The sequence below is a fragment of the Phaethon lepturus genome, unplaced genomic scaffold (genome assembly GCF_000687285.1).
Source record: "Phaethon lepturus isolate BGI_N335 unplaced genomic scaffold, ASM68728v1 scaffold8830, whole genome shotgun sequence".
In the NCBI taxonomy this organism is placed as follows: domain Eukaryota; kingdom Metazoa; phylum Chordata; class Aves; order Phaethontiformes; family Phaethontidae; genus Phaethon; species Phaethon lepturus.
Window position 1 is genome coordinate 17,118 of NW_010513983.1, and position 15,265 is coordinate 32,382.

Here is a 15,265-nt window from a genome sequence, read left to right on the forward strand (position 1 = left end):
ACATGACCTTGAAAATCCTTATCGAGATGAAAAGGTGCAGTCAGCGAGCACATTCCTCCGCCAGCCACGCTGCGCACAGCGTGCTGCCCGGCTGGGCTGACAGCGAGCACTGCGGCTGCACAGAGCTCCAACAAACAGCTCCTTGTCACGCCTTCAGGAGGTCGCTTCCCGCAGTCGGTGGCAGGGTGTCTGTCGGTCCTGTGGCAGGGCTGGTATAATCGAAGGGTGCATGTAAATCTAAGGGACCGGCTTCTAAAGTTGACTGTTTCTGTGCACTTCATTTATAAGTAATAATGAGTCTGAAGGCAGTAGCAGGGCAAAGTCTGGCAGCTGGAGAAGATGGGCCACTCGAGAGGACCAGTTTTAATTATGATTCCGTGGCAGAGGAAGCTCATCTATGAGTTTGGTGCCCAGAAATCTGGTGAGCAGCCAGACAGCTCATCACAACCAACAAGGCGGATTGCCTTTTTCCCCAGTGCTGCTTGTGTTCCTGACACTCCGCTGTTGCTGGCATGCTATCAGCTGCCGAGTCCCGCTAACCCAGCTGTAAATCCACTCAGCAGAAAAGCCTGGGTACTCTTCTGTTGTGTTACTGAATGGAAGCAGTTTGTGGGAGGGCTTGGAGGGTGTGATGGGGGAGAGCAGAGCTGCAGGACCGGGAAGAGGAGCAAGGAAAGGGTGCATAGGGTGGAAGGTGGGAGAGATGCTTTTTCTGGGAGCAACAAGCCATTAGCCTGTCTCAGTTGCTGAGTCTTTGTGCTGTGGATCTGACACAATCCTCCCTCCCTCCCCTGTACCAGCGTGTGTCCTTGTACAGTCACATGGTGGTTCAGGTTAAGAAACTTGCATTGCCTAGAAATTGATCCTTTTTTAAAAGCTTTTTGGGTGCATTTAATCCTGAGAGCACATCCCGGGAAGGTGTCTAGCTTCACAGTACAGCTAAAACAACCCTTGTAGTGCAAAAAAAGAAATGAACACTGCTGTGACTATGAATGCGCTGCAAAATGATAAAGGCTGCATTCTTGAAGAAACCCAAGTATCATTACAGCTTGACTGTGACTGTGGCACTTTCAGAGCTGAGACTGTGCTGCAACTCTGGGAGCAGATACTTAAAATTTGGGCTTTTTTTTTATCTTGACAAGGATAGAATAAAAACCTTTCTCCACTGTACGGAGAGAGGCTGCATGAACTTGTGTGCTGTGTGGTGGCTTAGAGTAATTCAAGTGTTTTCCAGTGTCTTTTCGAGGATTCCTTGCTAAATGCTTAGCTTTGAGCATTGGGGCAAAAATCTTGACTCACTTATCAAATTCAGATCCTTTTCAGTTTTAGAGGCTCTAGATGTGTACTGGGAATTTGGATGTGTGCTAATGATCTCGGGAAGCCTGTTTTCAGCTAGTGTGGAACAGGGTGGCCTCTGCTCTGGGAGATGGGGAGCTTGGCTTTCTCCTGGCTGGGCCAGTCCATTGGCTCTTGTATGTGAAGACTCATCTCCCAGAGCTGAGCTAAACCGTCTTGCTGAGGAGTGCGATGAGTAGTCTTGCCATCACCTCCGCTCTTGTAGAAGTAGTATTTAGTCCTGTTGAGTGGCAGAGCTGTCAGGATTGGTAGGCTGGCATGTGCTATATCTAGTTGGGTTACAGAGAATGTGCTGCATGTCCACATCTGCTCCTGGGCAAAGCACGGGATAGAGCACAGGATGGCGTGAACACACCATTTATCTCAAAACTGGTGGACTTGCTAGCCAGCTTCTTCATTGGTCCGATCTTGAAGCCGTAACCCCAGCTTTCGTTTACCATGATACTTGATTAAAATGAATGTACCATCTTTGGGTTTTTTTCTTTGAAGTTACTCAGCTTGTAAGGCTGGGGTGAAACACAGCCTCTTCTGTTGTGATTCTCCTCTGCTTCTTAATGTGGAGCAACTGGTATGGTGGTACTGAAGCTGGTCGTCTCTGCTGTCATACGAGCCAAGAGCTTGAATGAGGTACAGAACCTTTAGAGACCTGAAGCCAACTTTTTTGGCAAGCTATCATTATGAACCTTTAAACCACTAGTTATGAATCAATAACCACCAGGCATTCAGTTACAATGAAAATTGGGGGGAGTAGATCGTTAAATGCCGACCCCACCTACATCTTTCCAGTGCAGAGGTTGTGACCTGGGTTTCTGAGGAGTGAATTGTCTGCAGGACCACGGGCTTGCTCTCAGCTTGACTTAGCAGCATGCTGGTTGTCTTCTCAGAAGGACCAGTATCTCAGTCACTTAACATGGGTGTAGGAGGTCTTGTATGTTCTCATTAGCTCTGTGACTTGCAGTGGTGACTTGCCGGTACTGTGGAGGTGAAACTCTTTCCTGTACTATTGCATTGATGCCAGTTAGGTTCTTATGTCATCACCAAAACCAGAATTTAGTCTTCAGGAGCTACTTTGATTTTATTTCATTTTGCTTTATAAAAAGCTGCAATCTTTTGCTCTTTCCTGAGAGGGAATGCTGTAAATCTCACCTTTTTTTAAAATGCAAAAGGAGGTTGCTATTTTTTCCCCAAAGTTTGGAGGCATTGCTAGCAGAGTTGACTCCCTGGAAGAGCAAGAGACTGACTACGGAGAAAGATTAATTTGATAAGTGAGAATCTTCAGCATGCCAAAGCAAAGATAATATGCTAAGACCATTGCAATTGATTTCTTTTGTCTAGAATACTTCTCTTATAAGAAATATTTCAAAGTATGTTTTAATGCTTCCAAAGGGGTCTAGAGTAGTTGACTTAACTTTGCTGTCAGGAGTTGATCATCTTTTGAGGTCCAAATGAGTTTTGCACATCTGTTGTGTGAGGAAGAAGCGGGGATGGGAGAAGTGGGACTACAGCGATATCAAAAAGACACAAACTCTGGTGGTTTTAGTCATCTTCACCAGAGTGTGTTGGAAGGAGGAAGACTGTTCTTTTGGAAGGAGGTTCCTGTGCTCTTTTCTCATACACTAAATTAAAGCAGTAGCTAAATATTAATAGTAAGACTATGTAAGGTGTGTTTCAGACACATACCTAGACCATGAAGTGTGAGCAGCAGTGATGAAGTGGTACCTATGCTGAGTCGTCACTTAGTGGAAAGAAATGCTGTGCCTTTTGAACTGAGGAATAACTCAAAAGCTTTTGCTACCTGGTACGTCTGTAAAGATCTGTTAGACACTTAAAAAAACCCCAAAATTATGATACACTGCATTAGGTTGAAACTTGGTTAACTGCTTCAGGCCAAAACATGTATCAGTCTCTTCTCCACAAGGCCTTTACAGCAAAAGAACTCTCAGTTGCCCCATGGTAAAAGATGACGCTTACACACACATGCATGCACGCATTTAAAGATGCCACCTTGTTTTTTTTGGCAACCAGTTATAAATTGTGATCAGGATATCATTTGTTGCTCATACTTAACTGTTGAGCCCTTCTACTAACGTTCTCTTTGAACAATTGATACCAATTGCATCCCTGAGCTTGTGTTCACAGAGATCCTCAGATAATACTCCCTGCAATAATATTTGAGTTGTAAACAGTCTTGGGAAATAAATTTTTCACGAGTTTTCCCTTGAATTCTGAAAAATGACAGGTTGCTGCTGGAATTTCTCTCAAATTCTTTAAATTTTGAGTAAGACTAAAATGTTCCTCCTGGTCAGGAGACAAGGCAACTCAGTATAAAGAAACTTGTGCTGAATTCAACCATTACTGTCCCCTTTCTCAGCCTTATACACCCATCTAGAATGCTTTAGGAAAAATAATTTTTCCTGTGGCTGTGTAAATTCCATGCAGAGAAGAGGGAAGGCATCCCCCAAGAGCACAGTAGGAGACAGCTGGCTGTGGACTGGTGTTTTGGGAGGGAGTGGGCAGCTCTCCTGGTGTCACCCACGCTCCAGCTGTGCAGCCTCCCTGTGCGTGGGGTTGTCCCTCACTGCGCCTGGACCTGGCAACTGGGAATTGCAAGGGGTGCTACAAGCAGTAGCCCAGTTTCAAGATGCCGTGGTGCTGGTATGTTTGGCTTTGCCTGTGATGATCATGCTTGTCCTGAATCTGAAGGCAGCTTTCACCGTTGTGGCACTGTTCCAGAGTCTTGGAAGTAGACATACCAAAACCATAGTCCTTCTCCCAGTTTGATCTAAGCTGTGGTCCCTGAGTCTCTGGCCTGTGCCTCTCTGCACATGGACTATTTTCTTTGTTCCTGAGCTGAGTGCTGGGCATGCAGATCTTCAGCAGGCCGCTTGTGCCACTTGGGAGCTGGCAGAAGGACTGCGAGTGGGCTTTAAGCTGTGTGAGATAGGTGGGGAAGGGGAATGCAAAGAGCAGGTGGTGCTGTAACTTCTATGTTAACATAAATTTAATCTGATGGCAAAATATGTTGATAGTGGATTATTCAAAATAAACGTTTCTAAGAGTAAATCAATTAAGCTCACTTGGTGATGCAAATCTCATTTTTGCTGTCCTCAGATGAGTGAGCAAACTTCAATAGCTCTTGATTTGTATTGACTCCCTTGCAGTGTGTGAAGTACTGAGCTATTCTTTGTGCTTTGTACAGTTCTGTCTATAAATGCAGTTTGGAATAATATTTTTGTGGCTTAACTACATAAGTAAATCAAGGCTGTGTTACTTTGGATGAAAAAGGTACTAAACCTATTAGCCTTATACTCTTAGGCTTCTCTTTACATCTCCTAAAGCATTACTCTCCTGAGGTTGCTCTAGACATCTGTTCTTTTTTTGACATTTCTGGGCATTTTTATTCAGTATGACTTTTCAGGAACTGAGAAGGCATTGCGTCAATGCTAATAGCAACAGTAGTAGGTAGTAAAGCTGATACTGTGAATGCCAGCTGCTTATGTGCTTCAGCAGTCACCGCTGCTCCATGAGCTGACTGCTCTGTAACCTGGGCTTTCTCCTGTTCAGAGCAGAAGTGAGGTGCCATGCCTTCATTTCCAAAGGCCGTCTTCAGTGCTAACCCGCAAGGCTGAGTCTGTTGAAATAGTTTTGGTTTGCCTCTCCTAAAGGATATGACATGGATTACAGTTTGCAGGGCAATGCTTAGGCTTAAGTACATGTTCTATATCTTGAATTCACAACTGCTTTGCGACTGGAAGGATTTTTGTTCTTCTGTGTTCTCCACTGCTCCAAGGTCATTTTGACCAGGCATCTCCTCTGATTCTTACAGGCAGCCAGAAATACTGCTGTTCATACCTGGTACAGCTGAGTTTACAATGGCATTGAGGGGGCCCATGCCCTCCTGTGGGTGCACGTAGGCCTCTTTGGGGTTTGCTTGACTTGGTAGATGCCTGTGTGTAGCTGGATTCAGCTTTATCTGGACAAGGTTTCCAATTTGACAGGCTGCTGTCACATCAGAGAGTAGCGGTGATGCCCTGCTGCTTGCCTAGACCGTGTTCTGCAAGTGATGCAAAGAGCCTGCTAATGTTGTTGTTTGGGATTGGGCACATCAAATAGCTATATAACTCACTAAGAATGTTTGTAATGCAGAAATAGCAAGCAGGCAGTCCTACTAAAGCTGCTGTACGGAGTTAGCAATTAGCCCAGGGCTAGTAGGAGGTGAACCAGGGAGCAGCATACAAGCTACGTGCATGTAAAACCAGCCTCCTGGTGCTTCCCTTGCCTCTTTCTAAACATGCTTCCATGCTAGCAACGCTTGGTTTCTACATTGGGTGGACTAGGGAGCCTAGACGAGTCCCGTGATGCCATCCTAGTTGTCCATTTTCCCCACTTTAAATGCCATGTGACTGAAGGGCACAGGAGCTGGTAGTGTTGCAGGAGGTACTTGCTGTCATACTGTTCTTTTTCACAGTAGAGGGAGAACATGCTGGTAAGAAATACAGCAACAGGCATTGCTTCTCCAAGAATTAAGGTTTTTAATCACCATACATGAAGTGAAAATTCAGTGCCCTATGAAGTCAGGTTGTGGGGTGACCCACAAATCGGTTCCCCTTTATAGGCATCCAGGCGGTCAGCCCAGTGCTCACTGCTGCCCCTGGCTGTCCCTGCATGCTGCTGTCCACAGGATAATGTGTTCCTGAACACTGAGATACTGCAATTGTTCCATACTTACCTCATTGCCAAAATCTCAAATATTTATCTTTTTCTGACGGTAGCTATCGGTTCCCTGCTATAGGAGCTGTATTGGGGGGGAACGTGTCCTATACACCTCTTTATCTGGAGGCATCTTGCCAATGTAAACTGCTGCCGCCCACACTATGGGCAGCCTTTCAGAGAAGTAGGAGTGCAGGCTGTAAGAACAGAGGCAAGCCTTCCACTTCATAATCTCCCAAATATGTCAAGAAACTAGTCTAACTACTCTGTCTGGATGTTTGGTAGACAATTTACCCCTTACTGTGAAGTGACCGGTCCTCCTCTTCAAGAACAGTCGAACCTCTGAGTGAGGAGAGAGTTTTACTTAATCTATTCAGGCTGTGCAGGCGGCAAGGCTGCTTCTCATCCTAGAAGAACTGAAGGCAAATGTAAAGAACCTCAACTATTTAAAACTAAAGACATTTGAATTAGTCGCATGGTTAAATTCCAACTCTTGCATGCTTTTAGTTTAGTAGTGTTGCACTGTTCTCATCTAGTTGTACCTTACTCTTTTATATCTTTTCTGCTTAATTGGTTCAGGAAGGCATGCAGGATATACAGGCTGGCAGGCAAGTTAATGTTGTGAGAAGCCTCAACTCCCATTTCCTGACTCTTTAACCTTGAACTATCCCAGGAATTTTGCATTTGACTGATTAAGAAGGTATGACTGACCTCCTGCCTCTCTCCTGCTAGCAGAACCAGTTTGTTAATCTCTGTGAATGATCTAAAATGTGTAAGTGGTTTTTGATAGTCTTCTCGCAAATAACTTCGTAGTTCTTTGCTTCCAGGGGCAAATGATCTATACTGAAAAGAAACGCATGGGCAAACAGACTGTCACTGTGTGCAAAGTAGAGCTTGTAAATATGCAAGCCTTTTGAAAAGTGGCTAGAACAAGCATGCAGCTGTTAGACTGATGCATACTAGGCATGCTCGTTGTGGATTGTGGGGTGATAACTTGTGTATTACATAGCTCAGTGCTTCCATGAATTTGTTTAAGTAACAGAAATACATTACTATTGAAGATATAAATGTATTTGTGTTTGGAATGCTTGACATATTGCCTGACTTCAGGTGTCTTTGGTGTCTCCTGATGTGCTTTGCGTGGCATCTACTTGGGCAGCATGTGACTAATTTCTGTAGAAGAAGAAGCAGCATTTGGATGTTACCTGCTCATGCAGAAGTAGTAGAGGGTCTAAATTGGCAAATCACATACAACTCAAGATCATCTTAATGAGGCACAGAGGTTATTTTAATGTTCTGGCCAAAGAGTAGTAGAGCACATGCTGAGTTCTTGAGTATCAATAAAACTGTTTAAAATTACGATAGCTTAGAAAATCAGCTTTGAGGATAAATGTTGGGCTTGCTTAGCCCAGAGGTGGCCCAATGCATGGAGCATCAGGGGCCAGGAGGAGATGCATGATGAGAGAGATCTTTTGGGAGTCTGAGAAGATGCTCAATAACCATGGCAACAAAGGAAACCACTTCTGAAAAGAAAACACCTCTGCAAACTGAGTTGCTTGAGATGTTGTGGGGTTTTGGGGCATTGCTACTGGTGGTGTTTGGGTTGTAGTTTAAGCAAATTTGTTTGCTTTACAGCAACAACTTCAAATAAGCTGTTTTTCTCAGACTTGATCCCATTTTTCCTCTAAGGGGGGTAATTCTGTTCCAAGTTATCACAGTAAGACCAGGACCAGGTTGCAATGATGGACACACTGACAGTCATTGAAATGACATCTGTTTGGGGTAACCAGAAGTTTAGGGTGACTGTGTCTTTGTGTGGGTCTTGGAATAATGTCTGGCTTCCAGAAATTTGAAATGTCATATTTTATCTCTCAGACTCCTTAGAGCCTAGTTAAAAAGCTTCTCAAATTTGTGATCACTTTTTAAAGGCTTCTCATTGTTACCTGGGAAGCACTTTCCCATTCATAGTTCTTATCTGCTTATGGTGGTCCTGATTTACTCCTTTCTGCTCCCCTCAGTGTGGAGGTCTCCCCTTCTAAACCCACTGTGGTTGCTGAGGTTTTGGTGCAATTGAGGGAGCTGTTTGGCCCAGAGCTGCCAGTTGTGTCACTGCTGAGGATACTGGCTGTTAGGGTTGAGCTGTTCTCATCACCTTTTCCCTAAATTGCAGTTGGAGCGGGGAATCCGAGGGAGTGTTTCATCGTGCTCAGGTGTGTGGTGACGGGGCAAGGAAAGCTTCACCAGCAAGAACATAAAACAGGGCCTCTTTGCTGCCACACCTCCAGCCTCCAAAGGCGATTCTCCCTGCACAGTGAGAGGATGCTCCCAGGGAAAATAGTTACTATAGTGACGAGTAGCCCTGGTGTGTTTGAGGACTGGATCACCAAGTTGAGTAATAAATGTGTGGGAGTCTATTTTTAAAAGCTTTTGTGAGGAGGCGATTGCTGTAGTCCTAGAAAATTTGTCTGCAAAGTGATATTTTTTTTTTTATGCTGAAGTTTAAAAATAATCGTCTGTCTTGAGAATGAGATGACCTCATTAAAAACAAAGAAGCTTGTATGTCATCATGTCGAGCCTCCTGGCAGTGATTCTTGCAGCAGCCTTCTGAGTTACATTAGAAGCTCTAACCATTAACAGGTTCCTCAAAACTAAGACCCACAGGGATCTTGTGTACAGCTATTCCAGTGTCGCAGCTGGAATCGAAGTGCTTTTAGCCTGTTCTCTGTCCTGGTCTGTGTAGCACAACCTGGCACATAAGGAGCAGCGAGTTTTATTCAAATGAGAAACGAAATGCTGTGTTAAAAAGGAAAAAAAGCCATTGAAAATAAAACCTAACTCCAAGCTTCTCCCACAAAATGCCAAGTTTAAAAACTATTTGGTTTTGTAAGAGAACTCATAATTTTGTTATCTTGCTTGACTTCTTGCCCGTGAAACCCGTATGCCTCATACTCTCGCTGTGTACCTGTGAGTGCAGGAGGGAAGGGGACAAATGAACGGAGCTCTTAGGTTTTGGTGGCTAATGCTGTAGCTGTGAGAGGAGCTGATGTGAAGGTCCGGAGTGATCCAGGTGCTGCCTTTGTTCCTTATGCAGTGAGCCGCTGCTATCGGTACAGTAAACTGTAGGAAATCCCCCGGTCTGTAGTTTCACCTATATAGTCATGAAGGATTTCATGTAAGGCCATGTGATCTGTATGGAACTGATTAAAATAAGGCTCTACTGCTCAAATGGCTTTACTGTATCACGGAGGTTTGAGGGACCCTGCAAACGTAGGGATTAAGTGGTTTTATGTACAGTGTAGAAACTTGGCAATCCACTATTGGTTTATAAATGCTTAACGTCTCGGTGACCCAAGCGCACTATTTGCTCTCTGCACATACACGTACAGGCGCGTATGTACTCCCAGCCACGAGCCTAACAAAAAAGCTGTGTGTGGGTTTGCTACATTGCTGTAGGCCACCAATTGGCACTGAAATCCAATAATGACAAAAATAACATTTCTTGTTTTGAGAAGTTCAGAATTGATTTCTGTTACCAGATTTGTAAGTGGCACAGTTCACCCATCTCCTGCTCCTGTCGGGAACCTCTGTGATCTTACAGCCATGTTTAACAAACCTTCTGTCAATCAAAAACTTGTTACTCGAGGATTATTTGCCTTCAGTTTCCTGTGTAATGAGGTTTTTGATTGACAACAGTGTAGTTAAAGACTATAGAAAGGCTTTTTGAATCTGAGATGAGCGAGTTTCCATTTAATAGTGTTTGCACATGATAACATTGGCTTGCGGTTTTATCTGTGAAAGAAGCTGAGGGTGATAGATCAAAAATAAGAAGTATAGAAACCCTTCTGGTTTAAAAATGATGTGGCTTATAAACTAGAGCTTAGAAACTAACTTTCTATTTCCTACCGTGGGAGCAGGATTTGAACATCATTTGTTGTACAAATACTTGAGCCATTGGGGGCAAACGTTTCACAAAGGCAGAAGGAAGTGTGTCAGTACGTTCACTGGCCGATGGCAATGGCTTTCCCTTTGTCTTGCCTCTGCCTGAAGACTGTGAGATACTCTTCAGGTTAGGAAGTTGGGTGTTGCTGTTATCTTTTACCTCTGTTATCAGGATTAGTTTCTGAAATGGTGCCCTTGACTTGCTGTGTGTGGTGGCCACTGAGAGTACCTGGTTCCCAGGTGTCCTAATAAGCAGCTGCACTTGCTCGAGTAAATTTGAATTTCTTGAATGAAATCACATGAAAAAATAATGTATTGAAAATATGATGGAAATTGATGAATCTATGTTGATGGGTCTTTTTCAAAATACTAAATGTTTCTAAAAATGACCCTGATTAAAACTTAGCTTATGGGGGCAGGGCAGTCACAGGTAGGATGAACATGATACAGGTGAGTTGATAGGAGATGAATATGTGGGTTACCTTTTGGTGAGCTAGAGGACCAGAGTTAGGCTATGATTTACAAATATCTTCTCTAGCTCAGGCTGGTTTCTCTTGCAGGAACTCCACACCAAGTTTAGCCTCCAGCTTACAGAATCAGATGAAGCACTTCAGGAGTAGTTCTGGTCTATACTGATATTCTAAAGGGCGTTAGAGCAAAGTGAGCGTGGCTAGAAGATGCAGACAAACTCATGTGTCTCAAAGTGTCATCTCTTTCAACTAGACCAGCTTGGATTTAACAAAAAATGCTATACCTACAGTTTTTATATATTTCCCCCTTGGTTGCCTCTTTGTGACTGGAGATCAGAAGTCTAAGCCAGGATTTTCTGGTGCATTTTTTGGGTGCATTGCTTTCTTTTGAAAGCTGGGTGAATGTATCTGGAAGTTTTCCTACTGGAGGAGGGTAAGGAATGCGTAAATCACTTTGTAGGTTTCTGTCTTTAGTTATAAGCACAGTGGGTGAAAGGGGTCTGGTTTTCTAGACTGCTGCTTTGCGTCTAGCTTCAGAGGGGACCTATTTAATATGATAACGTGGTTTGACGGAGTTGATGAGGTTTTTTCCAAGGCTGCTAGGAAGCTTTGTGAATTGCACAGGAGATGTTTCAAAAGAAACAGTTCTGCAGATGTACCCTAGCTTTAACTGCCCAAATTCAGAAACAGTCCTGTTTTATGCAGAAATAATACAGTAACTGAAACATGTCTTGCTGTGAGAAAGAAACTTTACCTTTTGCTTGTTCAATTGCCATGCTACATTGTGAATGTGCTTAGGCAGATGCTTGATTTTGGACCCTTCTGGAAAATTGGTTTATTTCAGTCTTCATAAAATCGTATCTTAAAACAAGGAAATAATCTCCTTTTTCTTTTTATGCTTTATTCATATTCTGGCTCCACAACATACTGCGTGTCTTTTTATCTGTAATTGTAGCATGACTGCTTTGATTTGTGCCAGTTTTTCCCACAGCAGCAAGGGAAAGGAGTTCAGAAGAGTAAGTAATTTGGTTATGAAGCTGCAGTTATTTGGGGAAATAGCTATATGACATATGTTGTCTGTAATAAATGGAATTACTCTCTTAATTCTAAAACTAATTACTCTTCTGTGTGCTAGTTGAATGACAGATTTCTCTTTTAATGAATACTTACTCCTTTCTACGAATGGGATAGTTGCAAGCTTGTGGTCAGCCAGGAAGGACAGCACTACTCTGTGCTTGGTGGTGGGTTCTTCTTGTGAGATATGCTGAGAACATGAATCTGAAAGTGAAATTATTGTCTGTTTCTGAGCCCTAGTAACTGGCAAGTCTCCAGTTGGCTTGTGCCATTGCTATAGCAGACTGATCCTGCCTTGCTTTTTCTCCCCTTTTTCCAAAAGTCCAACTGAAAGAACTGTCTGGATATAGTTCATGCATTGTGCTTCTGGAAAATAGGAATAGGCATCCTTCAGTTGCTTGGTCCTGGCTTCCTATCGAGTCTGACAGGTCCTGAGCACATCTAGAAGGAATTCAGCTGCTTCTAGCAAAATAGGACTGGGCAAAAGCTGAGCAGAAGCTTTATGAGTTTGGTATTAAATTTTGGAGCACCAAAGTTGGTACTACAGTGCCATTCCCAGATGAAAATAGTCCCAAGTCCTGGGGCTAACAGTGCAACTCAGTGCTGTCTCAAAAAAAAAAAAAAGGTGATTTTAATCTCAGATGTGATTCTTGAGTAGAATTCTACTGCAGAACACTCTGCTCAGTGTGTAATACAAATTAAGCTACTGAGGTATGTTTTATACCTGCAGCACACCCTCACCTAATATACTTTTAAGTATGGGTTTAATTACTGCTCTATGTTGAGGGATGTTTGCCTGGATCACTTGCCAAAAGTGTTGAGCACTGTAGCTGGGACATGGGAAATGCATGGTCTCTGGTTTAATCAATCCGTAGGGCTGCGTGGAAGCTGGTGTGCAAGGCTAGAGACTGCAAACCCAGGATGAAATTATACCTCTTCTTACAAAGCTCTCTACAGAAGTAGCAAAACAGCAATCATAAAACCAATTCACAACAATATTTTGAGTGGTACTACTGAAATGATGTGCTGGAAAAGACCGCTTGGACTTTGTCTGGCCTAGATGGCCTGCTCTATCCCTGCTGACTTTAAATAAATTTTTACAAACAAATACTAACTTTTCCTCCTTTCCATTGTTCCAGGTAACATCTAATAAGCATTAAATCTAAGCCTTATCATGGACTATAGGTGACAAATTTTTACTGAATTTTTTTTCATAAATTTTTTTTTTATAAAATATTGGGCTATGGAAGAACAATGGCATGCTTATCGGGGCAATCAAATTACAACAACACAAGTCCTCAGCAGTTACCCTGAAGTATCATCATGCTTGTTTTCCTGAGGTGTGTGAAGTTGAGACCAGCCCTTAGGCAGCTTTTAAAAATCAGCTTGATTCTCAAGTCGCAAGAAAATAAGCGGCGCCTAGTTCTTATGGTTGTCTTTTGTCCTGGTTTTTGCAAACGTGCAACCATCCTGAAGACACTGAGGCTTTTCTGCTTTTCTTTTGGTGGGCTTGCAGGAGAAGGCACCCTCAGGAGCACCCCTATGCGTGCGAGGAGAACAACGAGGCGCCCGGTGGGCCGTGCCCTGGGGTGGGCTGCAGCGTGTGCTTACCTGGACCGCAGGCAGCGGTCTGCAGCACCGCGCCGTGCCCGCGGAGCCCAGCTGGTGACCGTGCCCTGTGGTGGGCATGGCGGGGGTGCTGGGGCAGCCCCCGTTCCCTGTCGTGTCATCCCAGCCCATCTGTGCCCCTCTGAGGGATGGGAGCAGGTCCTCCATAGCTCAGTGTTCAACACTGCTCCTTCCGTCCTCTCTACCTGTTCTGCTTCCACCTGAACCCCTAACACTAAACAAAAGCAGATGCCGTTTTCAGAGAGGTGAAAGTGCTAACCATAGTGTTTAAGTTAAAATTGCTGACACGTTTGCAGCAGCGCTTTCATCTGTGTTATCTCCAGAGAGTTGCTTGTACCTGACCTTGCTCTGCATTTTTGCCCTTGGGCATCTTTGAGTTGATCAGCTAGAGCAGCACATACTGGGTACTCGGCCTGAGCTTGATCCACACGGAAAAACATGGGAAAAGGGATAGCAATCAGAAGTACTGAGATTCTATTTGATTTTTAGGTAATGTCTATTTTCTATCCAAACATGCTCTTGGTACACAGTCTAGATTAAGAACAGTAAAAATAAACCTTTCAGTGAAACTTTACTGATAAAGTTTCACAGTTCTATATTGTGGAGCTCTGTGTTCTTTTTTGTACTACAGAGCTTTAAATTAAAACTTCCTGAGAAAATGGTTATTCAAGCACTGTTTCAGATGGCAAAGGCCATGTGTTGAAAGTGGAATGCAACAGCAGGCAAGTAGAGATCTTAATGGCTTATGTAGCTTTTACAGAAATGTTCCCACCTTTTACTTACCATGTACCAGACTTCCAGGTCATGTTGGGGCGGGGGGGAATTATGTTAGTCATTAAAAGTTGATTTTATGTTGAACCTCTTATGGTTGGAGGCTTTTCCCTAAAATTCCCCTTCACACTGGTGAGTGACTGTAAGATATTAATATGGGGCTACCAGCTGGTTGCTCAGTGCCTCCGGATGAAGTATGCTCAAGTGTGCTCAAAACTTAATAAAAGTCTTTACCTAACTGCCAGCACTGCTGAATTACCTTTGGATATGAACGACTTTCTGCCAATCTGTTCAGTCTCTGACAGTGGGTTGGAAACTTGCTCTCGTGACGGCCTTGCCTTCCTGTGGCATGCCACTTGTATGTGGCAGAGCTCGGTACAGCTCCATGGCTGCTTTTTGACCCAGTTGCTCTTGGTATGTGTGGTGTAACTGCTAGAGAGGGGCTGTGGTGTTTCATGGTGTGTCCTGTGCTTTCTGCCCAAAGGGCTCTTCTGGTAAGTCAGACTCACGGGCCTCAACATGAAGTCATGGCCCTCCTTCTAGATACGCCACGTGCGGTGCGTTGGGGTTGTGTGATGGATCTGTGGGCCTGTGGCATACTGTGCTTTTGGCAGCTGGATGTGTGAGATACCTGCAAGCTTAGTTGTTCCTGGCTTGTGCCTCCCTGCAGTGATACGTTTGGTCAGTAGTTTTGTTGGTGCGAGCTGCACTTCATCCGCTCAGAGTCCAAGGGAGGAAAGGAACACGGTTTTGGTGACTAAAATCTGTGGGGTCACTCAACGAGTGGGTACCCTAAGCTTTGTTTTTAGCCATACAATCCTTCCGACTGGTGCTGGATGTGGTTTCTAATAGAAAAACTCATCAGAGCAGTATTGCGGAAATACTTCCTCGTTTGGATGGAGTGGGTTACACATTTTTGTGATACTGAGAAACTAATCTAGTTTGTCATTAATGAAACAGAACATACTGCAATGCAAATGAGTGGAGTTGCATGACAAGTGGTCCCACAGTCCTCAGCACTTGCTATTGATTGTGCACTCTTAATTATTCATGCTATGCAAATTGCAGTTTTCATCTTGCTGCTTCTCCTCTACATATTTTTGATACAGGACTTGCCTGCATACAGTCTTGTTCTTTCATTTGAGAGACGAGCATTGTTTCTGGCAAAGTTCTTAACGTTCCTTTGTCGTGCGAGTACTGGCAGAGCCAGGCAAGGCTCAGGAGCTCTGTCAGAATGAATTCATCTTGCTGTAACCTCAGATAAAAAAAGGGAAGAGTTTGTGGAGTATTATTTGATAAGAACAAAAGCTTTAAAA